Genomic DNA, 8,388 nt, shown 5'->3' with positions numbered 1-8,388 from the left:
AGCCGAGGTTGCCTACCCCTGCACTAAGTAAAGAGCCAATGTGCCACTAGGATACAGTACTCTGAAGGACTCTCCTCGAGAAGGAACAAAACCCAGAAGCCGTTGATAATTGTTCCCAAACCATCCTGAAGTTTGAATAAAACCAATTCCAGCTGAGGTTGGCTACTTTTTCATGGAGCTGGTTGCGTATTTAGTTTCTTTTACAATATCGAGCTTCCCGCAGGGCCCAATGTGGTCGTTTGGTTTCTTCAGCACATTTGTGTGAATTCAGCCCTTGTGGGTCTACGGAGGGAAGTGTGGTTGAAGAAACCAGGGTAGACTCTGTAATCCAGAAGGGTTTGGTCAGGAGGGAAATTCAGGCCTAGTCTCAGACTAAAAAGGCAGAAAGAGAGAAATGAAGAAAAGACTAATTCTTGAAAGCATGCTGACATGTATTTTTCAGCCTTACAAATTTAGATGGCAACGCTTAGCTGATCTGGGAAAAACCCAGCAGGGTGGACTTTGGAATGGATTGGATGGGAGGCACAAAGGGATTCTAAGGCTGTGGATAACATTAGGAAATTGGGGGGGGGGGAAGCAGGAAGGAAATTATAAACTGGTTGTCAAGAAAAGTGCCTAGCCAGTTGTCAACAAAACTTATGAACCTCAATTCCCAGAATTCCCTAGCCAGCATGGTTGGCTGGGGAATTCTGGGAGTTGAAGTCCACAAGTCTTAAAGTTGCCAAGCTTGGACACCCCTGATTTACAGTATACCTACCCGGAGGGAGATGGAGGCCTCCTTGTTTAAATAGCAGATGGATCACTCTTGGTTTTGGGAACTGATGGGTGACAAGAGAAAGCCTTGTCCTTTTGATTCCCAGCGCAATTGTCAAAGTGACTTTCAGTTGGTCCTTACACAACCATTGCATCATCCGACGGTTGCACGATTAAAACTCAGGTGATTGGCAACCAGCATGTATTTAGAACACTCCAAGTGTCTCAAGGTTACATTACCCCCATTTGCAACCTTCCCATCTGCCTTCTGACTTCAGCGGGAGAAGCAGAATTTGCTTAACAGCCGCAGGATTCACTTAATTGCAGCGTTTTTCTTAACAACCATGGCAAAAAAAAGTTTGTAAAATTGGGCACGATTCACTTAACAACCACTTTGCTTAGCGATGGGAATTTTGATGTCAATTGTAGCCATAAGTTGAGGACAATCTGATGGCCTTGAGCTTCTGGAGGGAAGGCAGGGCATCTGGTTAATTATTCAGTCAATACTCCTCAAGTCCTAATTTCCCATAATTTTTCTTCTCCCTTGAAAGAAACTGTAAAAGCAAAGTACTTTTTTTTTAGAAAACTTGTGGGTTTTCTGCATTGTTTTCACTTAAGTCACGAGGGGCTACACTTGATTTGTCACTTGTCTGTTGATGCTGCTCTCTTAATCCTTTTAATTTTACTTCATCGTAATAGAGTTCATTGTTCTTGGCTGCAAAAGTTAATGTACCATTTATTTCCTGTCCTGCAGCTTTTGCAATCTTTGTTCCTTTAATCCCTTTCTGGGACACGCACATAAGGGCTTCTTTGAGGCATAAATCGAATGATCGTGGTTGTTATGATCATGTTATTTTTTAGATGATACGGATTGGACCGTCAGACACGTGGCCAGAGATTGTCCTGTCAGTGTTGTTATTACATACTTGGATTTTCAGAAAACACCTCATCGAATATTTTGAAAAAAGCAGCTCTCCTGGAATAAGGGCATATTGGCAGTTGGTGAAAAAGAGGAAGCAAGCAGTAGGAATCAACAAGTTTTTTTTTTAATGGTGTAAGAAGGGAAACCTCTCAAAGGCTGCAGTGATTCACTTAACAACTGTGGAAAGAAAGCTCATTAAATGGGCCCAAAGTCCCTTAACAAATGTTTCACTTAGCAACAGGACTGTTTGGGCTCCATTGTGGTCGTGAGTCAAGGACTACCCTTCCATTCCAAGGGTGAGTTGGTGAGAAGATCCAAGTAAAATAAAATAAAAGTGCCCGCTGGCAAAGGGGAGGGTAAGAGGAGAGAAGAAAATCTGCCTAAAAATCTAAATCAGTACTGCCAATAAATAATCAAAAATGCAATGCCAGAGTCACGGGCTTGCAAGCTGCATTGTCGGTCATAGCATACCAGTGAAATGATGAAGTCACTTCTCTCCTTTGCTCTCTTTATTTTTTAAAAAAGATCAGCTGTTCCAGATCCTGCAGTTAACTGTAGTAACTGTACAGCCAAACCGTTCCTGGTTGAGAATGTTATTTACACTCCTCTGTCCAAGGAAAGATAATAGGGTCATAGCATCTAATTGGCTTCTGTTGGACTTGCTACCCCAGTTATTCCGATAATTCTTAAATAACCAATCTCAGGTGTGGTGCAGACAGAAACGGCACAGAGTAATGCAATAATATAGAAATTAATAAGCTGAGGATTTCAACTCCTTGATGTTAAAAAAAACAACAACAGTCTGAATGTCCATTAAAATGAGTGCTTTCAAAATGAATCCAATTTTTGGCAAGATCTTGAGCCAAGATCTCTTTTAGGGAATTTTAGGTAAGGAAATGGATATGGCAAACAGTCTTTAATGTCCTGGAAAAATTTGGGCAATAGGAATACAACAATGTGTATTCAGAAATCAGAAGAGTTATGGGTGGAAAATTAAATTTGATACAAAACTGGAAAGAGATCTGCAGGTTTGGTATTAGCACCATTGAGGAATGTGCCAAAGGATGAATCATAACATGTTCTCCGTGGACTTTTCTTCTTTCCAGTTCCTGCAAATTCAGTGTAATCTCCCAAGGAGAACTGTTAGTAGTTTGTCAAGTCAATAATTTCTTTTCTTCATTTACTGCTGCTCATTGACATGAAATACGAATTTACTCTTTGCTTTTTATCATGGCCTACTAGCCTTGGTCATATTAACCCAGAGTTTCCTTCTTGGGTGGCTTTCAGAAACAGTTGTGAAACTAAATGGTGTGAGATTTTACAGCTGCATATTTTTCTCCTTTTCTCCTCCATGGAGGTATGAAACAGAAGCCTTTAGTGTGGGGTGACCTTGCATTGGTGTGAACTGTTCACCTGTTGAGGTGACAGGGAAAGGCATGGAAGAATCACACCTGCCATATGGTCTTTCCCCTGTACTGTATTTAGATAACATCAAGGAGAAGAAAATACAGTGTAAGGTTAACCTGCTAATGAGATACTCAACAGGTTGGGACACATTGTTCTGGTGAGAAGCGATGGGCTCCATGCATGATGCTAAATCATGGTTTCTTTAACTGTCATGTATTAGATAAATCAAAATTGGTTGAGTTCACACCTTATCTTAAAACCATAATTGAACTGTTTTCAAATCACACCGGAAGAGAGGGCATAACCTACTGAGACATAATCAATCCACCATATAGCTTGATGGACTTGTAGAATGGATCAATGGAACTTCCAAACAGCTTTGAATCCCAACCCCATCTTTTTCTCCAACTTAACGATTGGTTAAGGAGTTTACTGGTGTCAGCAAAGGTTGAGAAATAGGATCAACGTCTGCAAGATGTGATGGGTGAGGAGCTTAGGAGACCACACACACACCCCCAGTGTGTTGATTTGGGAGATTTCCCATTATAAATCTAATGCTTCAAGCTCTAGTATATGCTGGTGAAAGAGGTTCATTGAAGCAAAGGGATCTCCCCTGCTTGAATCTCATGCTAAACCATTGTTAAACTAATGTTTTATTGAATGATAAGCGATTGGCATCTTATTTGATCAACCATGGTTTTTAAAAAAAATCACAATGGTTAGTTTATACAACATGCAGAGCCAAAACCAAACAGCTGCAGTGTTACTTATTGTGAAATGTGAACACAATCACTGAGTTGACATCTGAATAAACATTCTGTGGGATTCCCCATACCTCCTCAGCATGCCCATTGTCCTCCTTTTTCCCTTCCCCTTCCTCTTCCTCTTCCTCTTCCTCTTCCTCTTCCTCTTCCCTTTCCCCATCCTTTATCACTCTTCCACTATTTGACACCATGGATCTTCACAGGAGGAGAAGAGAAGAAAAATTCTCAGCCGATGAACTGAATGTGCAAATGGTCAAAAGTTCTTCCTTTCAGCTTTGAATCTGGTGTGGTCTGTACCATTTGTGTGTGCCCCACTGTGTCCTTGGCATTTTTGTGGTTGGAGAAAAAAAAAGAATGGCCACAAATTACCATTTGTAACTCAAGAGAACTGTTATATTGCTAAGCACATTGGTTTGTGCTTCTTAAATTGTAAGCCGCCCTGAGTCTTCGGAGAAGGGTGGGATATAAATGGGATTAAAATAAAAAATAAAAAAAATAAAAAAATATATCAGTGTGACTCAGCTGGCCTTAGACTCTGCCCTTTTCTTTCCTGCGGAGTCCTGAAAGAGACAGCATTGGGGTGAGCTCATTCTACAAGAAGCGAAGAGGAAGGTGAACAAGTAGCATCTAAAATCAAAGGAATAAACCACCCTTAGTTGCAATTGGAAAATGTATTGATATTTTGACGATTATTGTTCTTGTAACCTTCCCGAGAGATGCCTGGGAATTTGTTTAACTAAATTTATCACAAAAGGGCAGCATCATTATTTCTGACTGTACTCCAGTCGATTAATTAATTTATTTGCATGTATCTGTTTTATTTTTATTTTTTTTCTGTATCCACCAATTCAGGATCTGTATTGGAGAACATGTCAAAAATAGCTTTTCCTTCTCTGACTAAGTTATCCATAATCAGGCACTCTTGGCATAGAGGGATTTGTAATTCCCCTTGGATAATGGCTGAGTGACTGGTTGTGATATGCAATCACAACCAATAATTTACAGCGCTGGTATATCAAAATTCATAGGGGAAAAATCAGTAGTAGGTAAACTTTTGGGGGCTAGGGCCTTCTTTTTCAGTGGAGGGGGGAGTCTGAAAATCTCAGGGGCTGGCAAAATTCCTCCAAATGGATAGGGTCTCGTCTATAATGGCAGAACTGAGATTTAACCCTATTTCTTGATTTTGATAGGCAATACATTTCAGCAGCATGGTGAATATGAATTCCTCACACCCTTTGAAAGGTTCAGAGCTCTTCCAACTTATGGTGAGAATTAGAAACAAGAATCTTTTCCTTCTTGGTGACCCATTGGGTTAAACTTGGGAATCCATGCCAGGGATATGCTCTGCCAAACAGCTTATTTCAAAGACCCAAATAAAATATGTCAAGTTGTAGCGTTGCTGCAGCCCAACGTTGAGCTACTAGTAGCAGACATAATGTCTGTACTCACTTGGAATTGTAACTAATTCAAAGGGTTGGGGTTTGTTTGTTTGTTTGTTTTGCATAGCAAGAATCCATCTCTCTCCTATTCTTTCCAATGACTCAGGGTGGTTTACAATTATTAAAAATATTAAACCCAAGGAATAATACAAAAACACCAATACAAAAGAATGGAGGTGACAGAGAAAAGGAACCCAGATGGGACAAGGAAAAGGAAGAAAGAGCAATCATTTTAACCTCTGCTTACCCCACTCACCTCTCTGTACTGTGCAGATATCTCGATCTTGAGAGATGGTTAAAAACAACCCGGACAACAAGTATTTTCAGACCTTCAGATACTAGGGTTTCTAAAGTAAGTTGTAGCACTACTACAGCCCAGTGTTGAACTACTAGCAGCTGGATCACATCTAATACCTGTACTCAGTTGGAATTTAACTAATTTATAGGGGTTTATCATTTCTATCCTCCTTTTTCATAAAGATTGTGGGTCTGATTTCATTTCAATGGTCTTTATAAGAGTTTCTTTTAATACCAAGACTTTGGTTTGCTATCCTTCAGAAGCTGCTGCTGCTCCCCCATGTGACAAGCCATCAAATTGCTAAAGGTGGCTTATCCATAATTTTTTTTCTATAAAAAAAAAATAACCCCAAAACCAAAACCTGCCAGAAAAGTCTCCTCTTCCTCCCTCTTTCCCTTTTAAGAATAATTCTGTCATTCTAACAGTCTTACAGGGACAGTCAAATCTAAAACATAGTAGCCTTTGTGAGTCTTTCTCGCCAGTTAATGCCATGATTTAATCCTAGTTTGTAAATTCCATCTCATCAGAAGACGGCCCAACTATATTCAAGATAAACAGAAGTGGAAGGCGGCAAGTTGGGGAAACTTATATTAGGTTATCTAGGGCGGAGTTAGTCAGTAGCTTTAAACTTCTTGGTTAAGGTTAAACGTGCATATTTTTATAGTAAAAGTGCCCATAACTGGAAGTCAAGGACTGGAGCAAGGAGAGGGTGATCAGTAAGTCAATCAGCACCAGAATTTCTGAGTCTGCACATTTCAGGACCCTGGACAGAGGCCAAGAATTAAAGGGGCAGCAGTTATTCATTTGAACCTGGGTGTACTAACATTTTTCAATTAGCCCAAGTTGAAGGTACTTCCTGTTCTGGTATGGAGAGTTCTGAAACAGTGGAGTTAGTAAATCCCCCAAATCTTGATTCTCCATTTCAGAATAATATTATATCTGCCAATGACATAAATACTGAGAGGCTTCAAATTCGACGCAGTATAAATGTAAAGTTTGGACATGTTCCAAACAGATGGTTTCTTAGAAATATAAAGTAGGAAATGTTAAGGACTTCTATTAGGAGCAGGTATTGTGGAAGATTAAAGCACAGAGAAGTGAACAAATACATTTCACATTTCATTTCAATTTAAGATAGGCATAGAATCAAGATCACGCGAAGTATTAGTGCCGCTTTATAAAACCCTAGTAAGACCACACCTGGAATACTGCAGGCAGTTTTGGTCACCATATCACAAAAAAAGATGTTTGAGAGTTTGGAAAAAATTCAGAGAAGAGCAACTAAGATGATCAAAGGCCTGAAGACCAAAATGTGCAAAGAACAGCTGCAGGACTTGGGTTTGGCTAGTCCAGGGGTAGGCAACCTCGGCTCTTTTATGACTCATGGACTTCAACTCCCAGAATTCCTGAGTCAGCTATGCTATGCTATGCTGACTCAGGAATTCTGGGAGTTGAAGTCCATGAGTCATAAAAGAGCCGAGGTTGCCTACCCCTGGGCTAGTCTAAAGAAAAGAAGAAATAGGGGAGACATGAATTTTGAAGCTCCTGTAGGGTAGCAACATCTCTGTACTATAATAGATTTATGTTCTCTTGCAATCCATGCAAGACAGGGTATATAAGTAGGGAAACCTACCCACTGGTCTGCCTATCAGATGATGAGATTTATGGGAAGAGATGTGAAATCTCTGAAATCATGAATGCGGTCTGTGTGTGTGTGTGTGTGTATGTGTGTTTGTGTGTGTGTTTGTGTGTGTGTATGTCTAGAACAGGGATTTTAAACTGTCAGCCCATGGGCCGGATGCATCATAGTGAAACTGCACCCACCCCATTGCCGGCAATGGCAAAAACATCCGCGATACATCGTGACACATCACGTGGCATTGTGAGTTTGACACCCCTGGTCTTGAAGGAAGCAAGACAGAGAAAATATGTTTTCCAGGACTTCACTGTCTGTTTTGCTTCATCCATCAACAATCCATGAGACCTTGCAATAACTTTAATGCTTCCTTTTCGTCTCCCTGTGTAAAGAAATCCCCTTTCCTGGATTTCTGAATATGTTTGCTAAAACATTAAGCTCCAACATAGATGGACTGAAGGTTGATAATGGACAAAGTTCAATAATACATCTTGAAAAAGCAAACAACCCGGATTCAGGCACAGTTTTACCTTTGTTTCAAAAGGTAAAGGAAAATGAGGTTTGGCAATACAGTACAATTGGGAAGTCTTTGAGTTAGTCTAGCTGAGTGTTTCACAAATAAGGAGACAGACAGAGGAGAAAGGAAGGAGGAGGAGGAGGAGAAAGGGAGGGAGGGAGGGAGGGAGGGAGGGAGGGAGGGAGGGATGAGGCAAAAAGTTGCAGAAATAGGGTTTGCATCAAGACCAAGTATGGAGGAAACCAATTCTGGCTTTTATCATGGAGCATCTCATTGATCTATATGACATCTTTGAAAATAGAACTAAGCGTTCATTATTCTTTTGCTAAATGCCAGTGGCTGACTTAGAGAAATAATGAGCTGCCAATCACCATTACATAAGACTAATTTTAGCATTGAAGATGATACTTTACTTTTAATTGCTGAAATCCATTTTCAGGATAGTAGTATTTAAACTACTCAATCACCAAAACAGCCCAATAAACGTGAAATAAATGGCTTCTTAAGGTCCACTGAAACTCAGTCTAGATGAGGTCAAGGGCATGCTTTGTATGAAGAAGTCAGACGTGCAGATGGGCTCTTGTGCCTTCAGTTAAAAATCAGGAGCGTTTCTTCTTTCCCTGACCTCTCCTATCTAATCAATAATTCAACT

Source organism: Vipera berus (assembly GCF_964194415.1).
Source record: "Vipera berus genome assembly, chromosome: 8".
NCBI classification, from domain to species: Eukaryota; Metazoa; Chordata; class Lepidosauria; order Squamata; family Viperidae; genus Vipera; species Vipera berus.
The sequence above is the reverse complement of the archived record's forward strand: the minus strand, read 5'-3'. Positions refer to the sequence as shown.